Here is an 18,263-nt window from a genome sequence, read left to right on the forward strand (position 1 = left end):
GAGCCTGTCCCAGGTTGGCCAGCGAGGTGGTAGATGTCCCATCCCTGGCACCTCTCCAGGGGAGATTGTTTGGAGCTCTGAGCAACCTGCTCTAGTGGCAGATGTCCCTGCTGCCTGCAGGGGCATCAGACTAGGTGACCTTGAAAGGTCCCTTCCCACCAAAACCATTCCATGATCTCTCTGATTCTGTGGGACTTATATAAAAACAACTGCAAGTGCTGATGGGTAGGGATAAACTTTGGGTACTCAAAATGGAACTGCAGGTAACTGAGTGATCAGCCTTGTGTCCACAAAGCCATCAAACCCAAGAGAAGACATAGCAGTGCCACCATCCTGAACACCATTAAAGATGCAGGTGCAATCCTCCTGTTTTAATAGCTCTGGTCTGACTCATGCACCAACTCCAGTTATCTTTAGCTCATTAAATGGAAAGCAAGTTTGATGTCACCCAGCCTTGTAAACAGCCTGAAAATTCATAATTGGGGGGGGGGGGGGGGAATAAAACCACGCAGCAGCCTCCATTTCCATTTTTAACTTCTTCCACCAGAGAAAGGGGAAAAAAAAAAAAAGAAAGAAAAAAGAAACCATTCCTCATCCTTGCCTTTAAGAAGCTGGTTGCTAATTCCACTGTCAACACTGAAGGAAGAATCCATTTTTCACACCCAAAGTGGATGTGAGCACAACACTTAGATGAACCCATTTGTCTCTACAAGGCTCTCTGGACCTCCTGTCCTGCTGACAACAACAACAGCATGTTGACTCCTCATGCTGCAAGGTGCCACGTTCTTCGGGGGGGGGCTTGCACCCTTAGGGTGGGGGGTGTAGCCAAAAAGAGAGGAAAAACTTGAGGATCTCAAAGGTCATTTCCAGCCTGCTTAATGCTGTATTCTGTAATTAAATGCTGTTAAAGCCAGCAGAAGAGTTTGTTTACAGATCTAACTTTTAGGGTAGATATCTGTCCAACTTATCATTGTTTTCCTTTTCACACCCAATGGCAATTTATTTGCCTTCTATCAGTTGCTGTTCAAGATCCATGGAAAATTTTCAAGGTACAGCCTAAAACTACCACAAAGGAGTCTAATGAGGGATCTGCATGGACATATAGGGTATCTAGAGGGGATGGAAGGGGATCTATACAGGCTATAAAGGAAGCCTAGAGGGTAGTGGGGAGGTCTATAAGGGGGTTTAGGAGAATCTGTAGGGGATGAGAAGGCTCTGTAAAGGACATAGAGGGAGTCTAGAGAAGACAGAGATGGCATGGGAGGGGGGGGTGTCTGTAGGAGATTGAGAGTGTATAGAGAATGGGAGTGCTCTAGAGGGGACTAGGGATCTATAAGGGGGTTAAAAGGGGGACCTATAGGAGATAGGAGGGCTTTATCAGGGATCTGTATAGAATGGAGAGGTCACCCAGCTTTATGAAATGCTGATTATTGCAAGCACAGCCTCTCCCAGCCAGCTGAAGGAAGGAGTGCCATTAATGAGTTAGTGCTAATTGCCAGCCTGATATTGTCATTAAATTTCTGTAAATTAAAAGGGGACTCCCTCAGGATTTGCCTGGCAGGGAAGAGACACCACGGTGAACAGAGTCAGCAGCTGCTGAGCCCAGAGCAGCAGGCACAGAGTGATGAAATACGTGGCCATAATTCTGCAGCTTGGAGGACCACTCAGTGGATAAAGAACTGGCTTGATGGTTGCACCCAAAGAGTGGCTGCCAGTGGCTCCATGTCCAAGCAGAGTCCCTCAGGGACCAGCACTGGGACCAGCCTTATTCAGCATCTCTGTTGGTGATATGGAAAAGCCAATCACATCCTGGGCTGCATCAAGAGAAGCATAGCCAGCAGGTCGAGGGAGGTGATTCTCCCCCTCTACTCCACTCTGGTGAGACCCCACCTGGAGTACTGCATCCAGTTCTGGAGCCCCTATTACAGGAAGGACCTGGACATGCTGGAGCACATCCAGAGAAGGGCCATGAGGATGATCAGAGGGCTGGAGCTCCTCTCCTATGAGGACAGACTGAAAGAGTTGGGGCTGTTCAGTCTGGAGAAGAGAAGGCTCCAAGGAGACCTTTTTGTGGCCTTCCAGTATCTGAAGGGGGCCACAAGAAAGCTGGGGAGGGACTTTTGAGGGTGTCAGGTAGCGATAGGACTAGGAGGAATGGAACAAAACTAGAAATGGGTAGATTCAGATTGGATGTAAGGAAGAAGTTCTTCCCTATGAGGGTGGTGAGACACTGGCACAGGTCGCCCAGGGAGGTGATAGAAGCCTCATCCCTGGAGGTTTTTAAGGCCAGGCTGAACATGGCTCTGAGCAACCTGATGTAGTATGAGGCATTCCTCCCCATGGTAGTGGGGTTGGAACGAGATGATCCTTGAGGTCCCTTCCAGCCCTAACAATTCTATGAGTCTGTGATAGTGGAGGGATCATCAATGCTGTTCCTACCTAACCGGGGGGCCACCAGGCCCCCCGGCCTTTGTTGTCACCACCACCATCACCCAGTGTGCACCATGGGCACTCACCAGTGATGAGAGGAGGATCCTCCAGCCCAGATGGGCTCAGCTTGGGGCTTCTGCCTTTCCTGGTGGTGATTAAATAGGGCAGTGGGTGGGGAGGACCAAGTGGCCACACCTGGGGTGGGAGGAGACTCCAACAGAGCCCAGGTGCTCTGGGGTTTGAGGAGAAAAAGGGAGGAAATGGGGCTGGTGAAGGACTTTTTAGGGTGTCAGGTAGTGATAGGACTAGGGGGAGTTGAACAAAAAATAGAAATGGGTAGATTCAGATTGGTTGTTAGGAAGAAGTTCTTCCCCATGAGGGTGGTGAGACACTGGCACAGGTTGCCCAGGGAGGTGGTGGAAGCCTCATCCCTGGAGGTTTTTAAGGCCAGGCTGGATGTGACTGTGAGCGACCTGCTGCCGTGTGAGGTGTCCCTGCCCATGGCAGGGGGATTGGAACTAGATGATCCTTGGGGCTCCTTCCAACCCTGACAATTCTGTGATTCTGTGATCTGCACTGTGTCACAGAATCATAGGATGTTTTACCTAGAAAAGCTCTCTGAGATCATTAATTCCACTCATCAAGCCAACACCACCATGGCCATTAAACCATGTACCAAAGTGCCATTGTCCACACATTTCTTGAACACCTTCAGGGATGGTGACTCCACTACCTCCCTGGGCAGCCTGTTTCAATGCCTGACCACCCTTGCAGGAAAGAAATTGTTCCTAAGAACTGACCTGAACCTCCCCTGGCACAATTTGTGGCCATGTCTTCTCATTCTGACACCTGATGCTAGAGAGAAGAGACCAACCCCTACCTGGCTCCAGCCTCCTTTCAGGAAGTTGTAGAGAGAGAGAAGCTCTCTCCTCAGCCTGCTTTTCTCTACACTAAACCACCCCACTTCCCTCAGCTGCTCTTCACCAAACCTGTTCTCCAGACTCTTCACCAGCTTTGTTGCCCTTCTCTGGACCTGTTCCAGCACCTCAACGTCCTTCTTGGAGTGAAGGACATAAAACTGAACAAAGTATTCAAGATGTGGCTTCACCAGTGCCCAGTACAAGGGGATGATCCCTCCCCTGGTCCTGCTGGCCACACTACTGCTGATTCAGGTGACGATGCTGTTGCCCTTCTTGGCCATGTGGGCATACACTGGCTCATCTTCAGCTGCTGCCAACCAGCACCCCCAAGTCCTTTTCTGCTGGCCAGTTTCCAGCCACTCTACCCCAAGCCTGGAGTTTCCATGGGATTGTTGTGACCCAACCAGTACCTGGAGTACTGTGTCCAGTTCTGGAGCCCCTATTACAAGAGGGATGTGGAGGTGCTGGAATGTGTCCAGAGAAGGGCCACAAGGATGATCAGAGGACTGGAGCACCTCTCCTATGAGGACAGACTGAAGGAGTTGGGGCTGTTCAGTCTGGAGAAGAGAAGGCTCCGAGGTGACCTAATTGTGGCCTTCCAGTATCTGAAGGGAGCCTACAGGAAGGCTGGGGAAGGACTTCTCAAGATCTCAGGTAGTGATAGGACTAGGGGGAATGGAATGAAGCTGGAGGTGGGGAGATTCAGGCTGGATGTGAGGAGGAGGTTCTTCACCATGAGAGTGGTGAAACCCTGGAATGTGTTGTCCAGGGAGGTGGTTGAGGCCCCATCCCTGGGGGTGTTTAAGAGCAGGCTGGATGAGGCTCTGGCCAGCCTGATCTAGTGTGGGGTGTCCCTGCCCATGGCAGGGGGGTTGGAACTGGATGATCCTTGTGGTCCCTTCCAACCCTGAATGAAACTATGAAACTATGAAACTGCAGGGCCCGACACTGGGCTTTGACATGGTTCAGAACAATGCTCAGTGATGTTGGTGACGTCAAACAAGGGCTTGGTCCCATTATGCCCTCCTGCCTTTCCCTGGGCACCTTCCACTGCCTGTGGGAAGGGACTTCAAGGATTTCAGCAGCTTGAGCTGCCCCATCCACTTTGTGTGGTCTCCCTACTACCAACATTTGCTCTGACCTTCTCATCAGGGTGATGTGGAAGCACCCAGGAGATGGCAGGTCTTTGGCCAATGTGTCTGAAGCTTTTGTTGTTGTCTGCTGCTGTTCCCCACCATGCTGGGGTTCTGTGATCAGTACTTCTGGGGATCAGTAAGGGATCTATAGGGGGAACCTACAGGGAATGTGTGTGTGTGTGGGCTCTCTGGGAGGTTAATGGAGAGCTATAGAGGATGAAGGATACTGGGGGGGGGGGGGTCTAGATGGGTGGAAGGGCTCTATAGAGCGATCTGTAGGAGATGGAGGGATCTATGAGGGGTTAAAGAGGATCTATAGGGGATGGGAAAGCCCTAGATGGGTTCCATGGTGGGTCTGCACTACATTATCAGTACTGATACTTCATATTGAGGATACCTTCAGCCACTTCTCCTGCACCACACAGACCACAGCTATCCTTTTGCTTTCAGCATCATCTTGATATCTCAACTGGAAGCCTTTTATGGAATGGAATGGAATGGAATGGAATGGACCTCCTCCAGGCTTCCAGACCCTCTATCCCTCAAGCAAGTATCAGCTATTTTGGCTGCTTGAGAGGCATCTCCACATAGTTCCATCAAAATATCCATAATTTTCTAACAAACTCATATCATGGTATGCATTCATCTGCCCAACTGACCCAGCCCCAGGGTTATTTACAAGTTCTATCATCATCTGCAAGCAAATTGCAGCTATTTTCTTCCATCCAATCAGCAGGCAGAATCAAGGTGTCACCACAACTCTTGCTATTTACTTGCAAATGTTCTGCAGCTCTTCCAGGGAGCAGAAATTTCAGGAACTCAGAACTAATTATAGTCTTGAATAAATTTCCTTCCCTGTGGTGGCAGCAAGCAGAGGAGCTCATGCTTTGTGTTAGGACCTGATGATCACGGAACAGGCTGCTGCGTGGAGGGAAATGCTTCAGTGAGAGACAGCAAAGCTGCCCAGGGGACAGTGTCTTGAAGTAGAATGTACATGCACAAGCACAGATCATGCAATCATTTGGGTTGTTAGAGACCTCCAAGATCAGAGTCCAACTGTTAACCCAACACTGCCAGGTCACCACTAACCCATGCCCCTCAGCATCACATCTGCATGGCTCTGAAACCCCTCCAGGGACGGGAACTCCACTACTGTCCTGGGCAGCCTGGGCCAGGACTTGACAACCCTTTTGGGGGAAGAAATTTTTTCTCATGTCCAACCTAAACCTCCCTGGGGTGGCTTGAGGCCATTTCCTCCTGTCCTATCACTTGCTCCTGGGGAAAACAGACCTACCACCACCTGGCTTGTAAAGAGCCTACAAGTCCTCCCCTCAGCCTCCTCATTAGACTTGTGTTCAAGGCCCTTCATCAACTTTGCAGCTTTTCTGCTTCATGCTAACCATATGGCAAAGAATGGAAGCACAGGAGAATCCCCTAGAGAGTTTCTGCTTCCCCAATATTTGATTTTTTGTAGTGGCTCCCAGAGACAGCTGAGCATCCACTGCATTAACGTCAAATCCACAGGCTTCTAATCAGGGTAGTTTTAGCAGAGCCACCTGTGGTTTGAAGCTGCACCTCCAAGGGACAGTCTGCAAAGAATGAGAACAGGACTATAAATCAGGATGGGCAGCTGCATTTCAGAAGTTTCCTATGGAATCCCAGCCTGGTGGGGGCTGGAAGATCACCCAGTCCAACCCCCCTGCTGATGCAGGGGAACCCACAGCAGCTTCCCCAGGATTACAATGGCCAGCTGGGTTTGGAGGCTCTCCAGAGAAGGAGACTCCACAACCTCTTTGGGCAGCCTGCTCCAGGGCTCCAGCACCCTCACACCAAACAAGTTTCTCCTCTGGTTCAGATGGAACTTCCTGGTTCCAGTATACACCCATTGTCCCTTGTCCTGCCCCTGGGCATCACTGGCAAGAGTCTAGCCCCATCCTCTTGTCCCCCACATATCCTTTAGCTCTTGCTGAGCATTGATCAGATGCCCTCTCAGACTGCTCTTCTCCAGGCTCAACATGCCCAGGTCTCTCAGCCTTTTCTCCTCACAGAGAAGCTCCAGGACCCGCTGCATCTTTCCAGTCTCCACTGGACTCACTCCAGCAGTTCCCTATCTCTCGAGCTGGGGAGATCAGAACTGGAGCCAGGGCTCCTGCTGTGTCCTCACCAGGGCAGAGTAGAGAGGGAGGAAAATCTCCCTTGACCTGGTGGCCTCACTCTTCTCCTTGCAGCCCAGAAGACCATTGGCCTTCTTAAGGCCATAAGGACACATTCCTGGTTCACGGTGACCTTGTTGTCCACTGGCACTCCCAGTTCCTTCTCTGTTTGCTGCTTTCCATTAGGTGACCCCTCAGCTGACCAGGACAAGTAATTTCAGGGGAAGATGTTGGAGGATCTCAAAACTGTATGAATAATTTCAATTTCAGAGATATTTTCACTCTGTGTGACCTTATCTCACCACTCTGACCTTATCTTTCACTCTTTTTTTGGAATCAGTGAGCTAGGGAGGTTCATTTTGCATTTGATGAAAACAAAGCAGAAAATAAACTTTGTTGTTGTTGTGGTTGGTTGGTTGGTTGGTATTTTTTGCTAGAACCTTCTGATCTACAGACTTGAGATCTTCGCTGCTTGGACATACCAGCTCCACCCTGGCACATCAGCATGAGTTTAGAGATGCTTTTGCTCTTCTGCAGAAGCTTCCCACAGGACTAATCTTTGGCAGCAAGAGACTGCTGGGCCTCTCCCAACACTTCCCACCCTGCTCTCTGCAGGTTGTGCTCCCTACTGAAGCACACATCTGTGGTGACACCTCCACCTGCATGAAAATGAACTTCTTCAGGGACATTTGTGAGCCACCAGAGGCCTGTGGCCTCCACTTGGGAGAGCAAAATGCCTCAAGGTATCACAACCTGCTCTCAGGGCTGCTGAAGTGGTGGGGGCAGGAAGTGCAGGGATGGTGGAAACAAGGTGACAGGAGCCACGAGCATTCTGACATCCTTCTTGTGTGACCAAAGCCACATCAAAGAGCCTTGGTGGGGAGTCAGGACCTGTCCTTGTCCATCCAGCATGGACACACCGATGCCACCCAACCTGCCCCATCCACCAGCTGACACCACCTCATCTTTGCCTGGCTGATCAGCATTCCTCCTCAAACATCCCACTTTGAACCCTCTGAGTAGCTCTGAGCATCTCAGTCCATCTTCTCTGGTGTTTTCCCAGCAGTTGGCTTTAATTACCTTTCCTGTAGATCCTCAATGGTAACTTTTCCCTAATGATTCATTTATTCTTCAGGTATCAGATCCACACATCCTCCATCATCACCACTTCTCTCTCCATTGTCTCTTCTAAAAGAAGCAAAATGAAGCCCGAGAAACAATTTGTGAGGCATCCACGTGTTCCCTCCCAAGCCCAGGTACGTGCTGCCAGGAGATGCTCTCCCAGGGGACATCTCTTCTGAGGTTTGCGTGCGTGAAGAGCAGCGAGGAGTCAGTTCAGTGCCTCCCACTTCTTTAGGGAGGGGGAAGGAAAAACCTTAAGGCTTGGAATATTAATTTTAAATCCTTCTCTAGCAGCCACTGACCTAAATAAAGCTGAGTTGCCTGGATTGAGCCTGATGCTATTGCTCCCGAGAGATGCAGGAGCAGAGATTCAGGTCTTGCTTGCCCCTGTAAGAAGAGGAGAAATTCACTGCCTGGCAGCTCCAAAGCAATGACTGAAATGATGCACAAACCCAAAATTACATTTTAGGACTCTTTAAAATATTCATTAATGCTGTTCCATTAGTCAGTAGAGCTGGGAACACTTCTGTGGTGAGTGGGTCAACTGAGAAGAGTCTGCCCCTCTGCTGAGGTCCCACCTGCTCTGCTGGGCCCAGCCCTGAAGTCCTCAGCACAATAGAGATGTGGACCTGTTGGAGTGGGGCCAGAAGAGGCCCCAGCAATGATGGGAGGGCTGGAAGCTGTCTGCTGTGAGGCCAGGCTGAGAGAGTTAGGGATGCTCAGCCTAGAGAAGAGAAGGCTCCAGGGAAACCTTCTGGTGGCCTTTCAGTACTTAAAGGGCAACCACAAAGCTGGGGACAGACTTTTGAGTGGGGCCTGTGATGGCTTTGAACCTGATGAAGAAGGTTAGACTAGGGGAAGTTTATGCTGAGAGTAAAATTTAGGCTTTTACCTGGGTCTGTTGAGCCTGGAGAAGAGCAGCCTGAGAGGCCATGCTCAGCAAGAGCTAAAAGATCTGTAGGGGGCAAGAGGATGGGAACAGACTCGTCCTGTGAGTGGTGCCCAATGACGAGGGGCATCAGGGATAAACTGGAACCCAGGAAGTTCCATCTGAAGAAGGGGAGAAACTTGTTTGATCATAGAATTATAGAATCAATAAGATTGGAAAAGACCTCAGAGATCATCAAGTCCAACCTATCACTCAGCATCTCACGACTACTAAACCATGGCACCAAGTGCCACGTCCAATCCCCTCTTGAACACCTCCAGGGATGGTGACTCCACCACCTCCCTGGGCAGCACATTCCAATGGCTAACAACTCCCTCTGTGAAGATCTTTCTCCTCAATTCAAGACTAAACTTCCCCTGGCACAGCTTGAAACTGTGTCCTCTTGTTCTGGTGCTGGTTTCTGGGAGAAGAGATGTGAGGGTGCTGAAGGCCCAGAGAGGTTGTGAAGCATCCTTCTCTGGAGAGATTCCAAACACAGCTGGTCACTGTGATCCTGAGCAAGCTGCTGTGGGTGATGTTGCTCAAGCACAGTGTTTTAATCTCCAGAGATCCCTTCCCACCCTGCCATGCTGGGATTCTGGGATCCTTGAAACAGCAGCAGGTTCTTCTTGTCTGCCAGCACTCACTCTCAGCCCAGCAGCAACAGCACTGTTGGTCTGTGCTGTAAGGGCAGGGCCAGCACAAAGCCACAACGGCCTGTGGCAATCCTGCCACCAGCTCATCTTGGGGAAAGGTAATTTAACTCATTACTGATACATCAGTTCCTGTGCTTGCATAGAATAGAATAGAATAGAATAGAATAGAATAGAATAGAATAGAATAGAATAGAATAGAATAGAATAGAATAGAATTAACCAGGTTGGAAAAGACCTTTGAGACCATCGTGTCCAACCTGTCATCCAACACTATCTAATCAACTACACCATGGCACTAAGCACCCCATCAAGTCTCTTCCTAAACACCTCCAGTGATGGTGACTCCACCACCTCCCTGGGCAGCCCTTTCCAATGGCCAATCACTCTTTCTGTGAAGAACTTCCTCCCAATATCCAGCCTAAACCTCCCCTGGCACAGCTTGAGACTGTGTTCTGACCCGAGTAGCCTGCCTGATAAGTCCAAAGATGACATGAAGATAGCAACTAAATGTGATGTGTGAAATGGCTTTTTTTAGTTTATTTTATGTAATTACTGTACTGTAGACAGGTAGAATAGGAAGGAGCCCTGAACCACCAGCCACTCCCCATTGCACCCCCCCCAAAAAAAGAGAAAAATGCATAAAATTCACAACATCACCTCCATCCCCTTCTCACAGGGAGAAATTTGTAATTGTCAAGTAGAAGGTGACAGGACAAGAGGAAATGGACCCAGGTTGTCTGGGGGGATGTTTAGGCTGTACATGAGAAACATTTTTTTCTCCATTTAAAGGTTGTCAGTGGCTGGCCCAGGCTGCCCAGGGCAGTGGCGGAGTCCCCATCCCTGCAGGGATTTAATCTTCCGTGATCCACTGCATTTCTGCAGCCCAAGGTGAGCATGTCAGGGACCACTACCAAGGCATGACATCTTTAGGAAGGTGTCCTGGTTCAATGTGTCCTTGCACTTTGAAACACCATCTGCAGCCTTTCCCCATGGTCTTTGGGCAGAGGTTACCCTTGTTTCTGTGCTGCCAGTAGGTGACAATGTGGGGAATGATGAGCTGCAGCTGTATTGAGAACAACCTTCCTTGCCCCTCTGAACATCTATGAGCATCAGGAGATGCTCCACTCTAATCTTCAAGCATTGCCCTAGAGGAGCATGGCAGAAGTATGGCTGATCAGAAAGCTGGGGACAGACTTTGGAGCAGGGCCTGCTGTGACAGGACAAGGGGTGATGGTTTGAACTAAAACAGGGAGATTCAAACTGGAGGGAAAGGAGAAATGTTTGACAACGAGGGTGGTGGGAGCCTGGCCCAGGTTGCCTAGAGTGGTAGTGGATGTCCCATCCCTGAAAACATTCCATGTCAGCATTTTTGGTGCTTTGAGAGACCTGCTCTAGTTGCAGATGTCCCTGCTGACTGCAGAGGGGGTTGGAGTAGGTGGCATTTAAGGTCCCTTCCCACCCAAATCAGTGCGGGCCTCTCCTACAACTGTATGGTTCCCAAATCGGCAGATGGTGAGGCCATACCCAGTAGTATCTGAGACAGCTGTAGTTTTTCCTACACACAGTTATAAGGTGGAAGAAGGTGGCAAGTGTTACATTTGCAGCAGCAAAGGATAAGGAAAAGTAAATTAAAACCTTCTTGCCAATCTAGCTGAAATAAATTGAAAAGAAAATGTTTCCACATCTGGTTACAACTCCCCTGAGGGATTCATTTCACAGATGACTATGGGGATGAGGAGGTAAGGAGCAATCTCCCTACATCTGCTCCAGCTAATACTCCTAATACTTTGGAAGTCTCAGCCTTCTGCTCATACATCACCCAGAGCATGGGTATGATGGAAGCAGCCCCTTCTGCTTCATTTACTGTGAACAAATGTGTGCTTCTCCCTTGACAACAGCATTTTGATGCAACACACATCTCCACAGCTTTGAGAAGAAGCCAGCCATGTACACGTGCTCTCCCTCTGCCTCTCTTGTAAGGTATGGAGTTAAAGAGCCATGCTCTGGTCATGTCATGATCATGGTCTGAAATTGTGCCAGGGGAGGTTTAGATAGGACATGAGGAACAATTTCTTTCCTGCAGGAGGGGTCAGACATTGGAACAGGCTGCTCAGGGAGGTGGTGGAGTCACCATCTCTGGAAGCGTTCAAGAAATGTGTGGACATGGCTCTTGAAAACATGCTTTAATAGCCACGGTGGTCTTGGGTTGATGATTGGACACTTTTGGGCTTTTCCAACCCAAACAATGCTATGATTGTGTATCCTAGGGTCATAGAATGGTGGAGGCTGGAAGACACTTCTGGAGGTCATCAACCCTGCTGATAAAACAGGGGCACCCCCAGCAGCTTGCCCAGGATCACAATGTCCAGGTGGGTTTGGAGTCTCTCCAGAGAAGGAGACTCCACAACCTCTCTGGGATGCCTACTCCAAGGCTCCAGCACCCTCACACCAAACAAGTTTCTCCTCATCTTAGATAGAACCTCAGGGGTTCCAGTTTGTGCCTGTTACTCCTTGTCCCATTGCTGGGCACTACTGACAAGAATCCTTTTGATCCTCACCTTTTTACTATTGATCAGCATTGGGAAGATTAATGCTTATGAAGCTAAGAGATGCTAGAGGCTGATATTGGAGGCCAAGTGTCACCTGCAGCTGTACTTGTTTGCTGGACACCATACATAATGCTGACTCTGTGGCTTAATCAGCCCAGTGTCTGGGGTCCTCATGTCCACCAGTCTGTGGGTAGCTGGTGAAAGGTGGTGGTGCCATTGGGACAGAACAACTGGTGCTGCTCCTTGCTGTGAAATACTTTCTACATCCTCCATATTTGGACCAGTTCCAGGGATTTTTTTTCATGGCCATTACTGGACTCAGAACATCTTTCCTGGTCCTTCCACCACTGTCTCACTGGAAGGGAAGAACAGAGAATTCAGTGGGCAGTGCTTAGAAGGTCAACAATGGAGCACTTTTGGGTTTGGTGTGGGGAGAGAAAAAGAGAAGAGCAAGAGGAGATCTTATTAATGCTTAGAAATATCTGAAGGGTGGGTGTCAAGAAGGGGCCAGGCTCTTTTCATTGATGTCCTGTGATAGGACAAGGAAGGAAGTTTTACCTGAAGATTGGGAGAAATTTGTTTGGGTGAGGGTGCTGGAGCCCTGGAGCAGGCATCCCAGAGAGGTTGTGGAGTCTTTCTCTGGAGACTTTCAAGACTCATCTGGATGCATTCCTGTGTGACATGCCCTAGGAGGATTGGACTTGAAATCTCCAGAGGTCACTTCCAACCCCCACCATGCTGAGATTGTGGGATACAGCATCCACCACAGAGGCCAAAGCATGACTCTCCCATCTTGGCTGCCTCCCCTGCCTTGCAGAGCTTTCTGCTGACCCAAAGCTGTCTGACTTAGCTCCACCCACAGTTAAACATGTCCATCAGCAACTACATGAACCTTTACCTCCTCCAGCAGTATGTTCTGTAGCCTGAGTAGAAGCATCTCAAGCCATGTACCCAGCAAACACCTCAAGTGGCAAATAGAGCAGGATAGAAATCTCACTGCTTAAAATCACTTCATAAAGCTCAGATTTGGCCTCCTCATTGCTCTCCACCTATAGCCAAGCTCCTTGCAGCCCTAGTGAGACCCAGGGCAATGTTTAATTTGCTAGAGGTCATCATTGCTTTGATAATGAAGCTATAATCCAGTTAAAAATAACATTTTAAGCCAGCTCATCCTAGCCTCACTGATAAACCCTGAACTGAGCAAGAGCTGAAGTTAATTATTCTGTTAAGAGCAGATACTTTTTTTTTTCTTCCTGCACCAGCTTTAAATTATCTCTGCCATCCCCACACAAATCTCTGATAACTTGAATGAAGTTCAGAATCAGGCTGTGGCATCAGTTTGCTGGGGAAAGAGAAACCCACGACTATTTTGGAAGTGATAAAGCAGGAGAGATGGCAGAGATCTTCCTTTCAATAGGAGAGGCATCAAAACAAATTCAAAGGAGAACATTAATACCCATGCAGGCTAGAAAGCAAAACAGGATACAGCCAAGGACCAACCTGTGAACTTCTGTCATGGGTTAAGGTAAACTCCAGAGAAATCCATAATTATAAAAATCCAGAATGACAGAGTCACAGAATGGCAATGGTTAGAAGGGACTTCTGGAGATCAGCCAGTCCAACCCCTCTGCTAAAGCAGGGGCACCCACAGCAGCTTGCCCAGGATTACAATGGCCAGATGGGTTTGGAATCTCTCCAGAGAAGGAGACTCCACAACCTCTCTGGGCAGCCTGCTCCAGAGCTCCAACAGCCTTACACCAAACAAGTTTCTCCTTCTGTTCAGATGGAACCTCCTGGGTTCCAGTTTGTGCCCATTGCCCTTGTCCTGTCCTGGGGCACCCCTGACAAGTGTCTGACACCATCTTCTTGCTCCCCAGAGGTTCTTTAGCTCTTGCTGAGCATTGACAAGATGCCCTCTGAGGCTTCTCTTCTCCAGGCTTAATAGCCCCAGGTCTCTCAGCCTCACCAAGGTGCTCCAGGCCCCTCAGCATCTTCAGAGCTTCCCCCGGACTCTCTCTAGTAGTTTCCTATCTTTCTTGAATTGGGAAACCCAGCACTGAACCCAGGACTCCAGGTATGTCCTCAGCAGGACACAGCTGTATCCTATCTACCTTTGTTGGATGCTTCATCAGACAATTTCAAGCATTTCTTCCTCTATTAGAGGGACACTAAATTTGACATATCCTTCAAGAGTTCTAGCTTAAAAATAAAACTGCAGGAAGACCTAAGGTGAAGAAGGTTTCTACACATTTCATCAAGAAAATATTGGTTTTTCCCTTGTTATGAAACATGGCATTTGAAGAACTGAGTCATCAGTGAAAGTCAACATTCCACCCTTCCCTTCCCCTTCCACGCTTACTATGGAGCACTGCCATCTCTTCAGCCTTTGAAAGACAAATCCTGGGCTATGTTCAGTGGCCCTGTGGCAGAGGTGTTCAAGAAACATGTGGACATGGCACTCCAGGACATGGTTTAATAGCATGGTGGTCTTGGGTTGATAGTTGGATTTGATCTTGGAGGTCTCTTCCAACTGAAAGAATTCTGAGTCCATGATTCTATAAAGGCCCCCTCATAGCAACCCCATTCCCATCATTCAGAACCAAATCTGACAGCTATATCCTGGCCAAATGTCTGCGTCTCAGCACATCACACTACCTCTGCCACCTCCTGCAGGCACAATCTCAGCTCCAAAAGCCTCTGCAGAAGAAAACTCCGCAAGGTTCCTCAGGTGCATGCCAAATGCAACCATTCCAGAAAACTCCCCAGGAAAAATTATTCTGACCTTTCCTGGTCCCAGGATTTTAAATCTCCAATAATTTCTACTGTTCTATAATTCTCTAATATCTTCATTGGTTTTTTTACAGTCCAGTTCCCAAAATTAGATGCACCATGCCAAGATGAACTACATCAGAACCACCTAATGATATTCAGATTCTCAGAGAGCTCCTCTATAAATATCTCCCAGAGTAAGATATATTTTTGAGGAGCTCATATTTGCAAGGATCTATAATTCTCCAACTGGCTCTGTCACCCTGCTGAGGTGGGCTAGAGGCAGTCTGGACCAGCTACAGCAAGGTGTGAAACTTCTGCCTTTGTGTCAGGTAGGAACTTAAGATAAGTAATTTAGGATGGAAAATTCAGACCTGTGAAGATGCTGAGGGGTCTGGAGCTTCTCTGTGAGGAGAAAAGGCTGAGAGACCTGGGGCTGTTGAGCCTGGAGAAGAGCAGCCCCACAGGGGATCTGAACTGAAGGGCTTGTGGGAGGCAAGAGAATAGGACCAGTCTCTTGTCAGTGGTGATTAGTGACAGGACAAGGCGCAATGGACACAAACTGGAACCCAGGAGGCTCCATCCGAAGATGAGGAGAAACTTCCTTGGTGTGAGGATCCAGCAGGATCTTCTGCACTACTCACCCACATACCTGGTGGAGGCATAGCAGGGACATGAGTTTCACATCCTTCCTTTGGTTCCCTCCAACAGGAATGTTTGGCTGCTCAACCTGAAGAACACAGTAGGCTTTGCTCAAGGCCCTCTCAGGCTGCTCTTCTCCGGGTTCAACAGTCCCAGGTCTCGCAGTCTTTCCTTCTCACAGAGATGCTCCAGGCCCCTCAGCATATTCTCAGCCTCCACTGGACTCCCCCAGTAGCTCCCAGAAGCCTAGAACTGGACCCAGGGCTCCAGCTGTGGTCTCCCTAGGGCAGAGTAGGAGGAGAGGAGATCCTCCCTTGACCTACTGGCCACATTCTTATTGCTGCACCCCAATTAACTAATTCACTCCCCCCTCCCCACATGCACTTGTTTGTTTCCATAACCAGACTACAGAAAAGAGTTAAGTCTCTATTAATTAACCTTAGTAGACAAAGCACAAGCAACCTGCACACTGTGGTACCAGCCAACAACAAAGTGTCCTGATTTCTGGGTCTACAATGGAACAATGAAGTTCTGCCAATCCAAATCCTTCACTTGTTTTGTAGAACAGAATTTTAAAGTCTGTTTTTCATCATATCCATGTTGTTATTTTTTTCCCTAATGAACTTGGCAACTAATTAATTTTTACAGACCCAGGTACTGGTTTGGCTGGAGCAGTGCAGTGGTTCTGCTGGTTTAATGGCTACAAGGTGATGGAATAAATGCCAGAGAAAGAGTTTTCAGATAGCTCCTGCAGGATCTGTGAAGCTGCAGGAGGGGTTCATTCTGCCTGGCCAGGAACAACATTTCACACTGACAGCAAATGACCAAAGCCACCCAGGAAAGAAAGAGGAGCTGGGCACATCGATTTCTTCTCTGAACTTCTCTTGTGGACAAACACAAAAGGGGCTTTGACTCTCCAGCTGGAGAAATAGCCCCATAAACCCTTACATCTGAAAGGAACTATGCCTAGATGTTCCTTCAGTGTCACCTGGTGTAACCCCACCACCACTCCAACAACTTTTCTGCGCATTGTGTGGGCCACAAGGTGCAAATGGAAGGTCTAAATCTCATAAAAGATGATGCACCAAATGGATGCTTTGAATTCAAGTTCAAGCTGTGAGGAACTCAGTCTAGTAGGAGGTGTCCCTGCTCATAGCTATGAGGTTGGACTAGGCAGATGATCTTTAAGGTCCCTTCTAACCCAAACCAATATAAGATAACATCATCCAACTGCAGCTTTGTGTCTCAGACTACATCCAGTTAGAAGATATGGAACTCTGACCTTCTCCTCCCAGACAGGCTGGCCCCTAGGCCTTCTCAAGCAGACACTATCTGGGCAAGGAGGAGCTGAACCCACAAACCTCATGAACACCTCATTTCCTGGTCTGTTTAGTCAAGGCTAGGCAGAGAGTACTTTCCCTACCACACACCATCTATTTTTTGTGTGATATTCTGTATACCATTGCTGCCAGTATGTGGGACAACACAGTGTAGAACTTCTTCCTAACATCCAGCCTAAACTTCCATGGCGCAGCTTGAGACTGTGTCCTCTCATTCTGGTGCTGGTTGCTTGGGAGAAGAGACCAACCCCTTCCTGGCTACAACCTCCCTTCAGGGAGTTGTAGAGAGCAATGAGGTCTCCCCTGAGCCTCCCCTTCTCCAGGCTAAACAATGCCAGCTCCCTCAGCCTCTCCTCATAGGGCTTGTGTTCAAGGCCTCTCCCCAGCCTCGTTGCCCTTCTCTGGACACGTTCAAGTGTCTCAATGTCCTTCTTAAACTGAGGGACCAGAACTGCACACAGGACTCAAGGTGTGGCCTAACCACTGCTGAGTACAGGGGCACAATGACTTCCCTGCTCCTGCTGAACACATTATTCTTGATGCAGGCCAGGATGACATTGGCCTTCTTGGCCACCTGGGCACACTGCTGGCTCATGTTTAGGCAGCTGTCAATCAGCACCCCCAGGTCCCTTTCTGTTTGGCTGCTCTCCAGCCACTCTGACCCCAGCCTGTAGCTCTGCATGGGGTTGTTGTGGCCGAAGTGCAGCACCCGGCACTTGGATTTCTTGAATGCCACCCTGTTGGACTCTGACCATCCATCCAGCCTGTCAAGATCCCTCTGCAGAGCCCCTCTGCCCTCTAACTGAACAACATCTGCTCGCAACTTGGTGTCATCTGCCAATTTGCTGATGACTGACTCAATGCCCTCATCCAGATCATCAATAAAGACATTGAACAGGATCAGCCGATACTGCGTTCACAGCTGCTTTTCCCCAAGACAACCAAACTATTCATTTCACTCATCCTTCCTCCTCTTCCCTGCCCTAAAAAAAAAAAAAAAAAGGAGGATAAAAAGGAGGATATTTCTCTTGGTATCCTTCCCAAATCAATAAATGTATGCAGCCCATCTGCTCTGATTTCAGCTCGTGCGCCTTTCATTTGCAACTATTTGTTAAAACACCAGAAATGTGATTATTCCAAAGGTGCCACAAGTGGAACAGCTACTGAACATTTGAAAAAATATATGTATAAAATAAATAAGTTTAAAAAAAAAAAAATAAATCCCTCAAGGCAATGCTTGAAGAGTAGAAAATCAAAGCTTACCTTATTTACCTGGAAGAAAAGCAAACAAACAAAGGTGCAGAAGAGGACTGGCAAGGTTAAGTGAAAGTCTAGATGGTGGTGGCAGGGAGGGGACTCAGGATTTGGAGACTTACAATGAGGAGGCCGAAGACAGTGGAGACCTTGAAAACATAGGGAAGGAGATGAAGCCATGGAAAATAAGTTTTAGTTAAAGCTACAAATGGCAATAGCTGCATGTGGAGTTTCCTGGTGTGAGCTGGAGCGGAGCTGGTTCTGCTCAGTGCTGTGAGTTCTCAGCTCAGGTTCTGCTCAGGGAGGCACTTTCTGAAGGTCAGGGCAGAGTTGCACAGCCCAGGGCTGCTTCTGGCAGGGAGAA

Source organism: Melanerpes formicivorus, unplaced genomic scaffold (assembly GCF_026170545.1).
Source record: "Melanerpes formicivorus ecotype bairdi unplaced genomic scaffold, bMelFor1.0.p_v2 SCAF_136, whole genome shotgun sequence".
NCBI classification, from domain to species: Eukaryota; Metazoa; Chordata; class Aves; order Piciformes; family Picidae; genus Melanerpes; species Melanerpes formicivorus.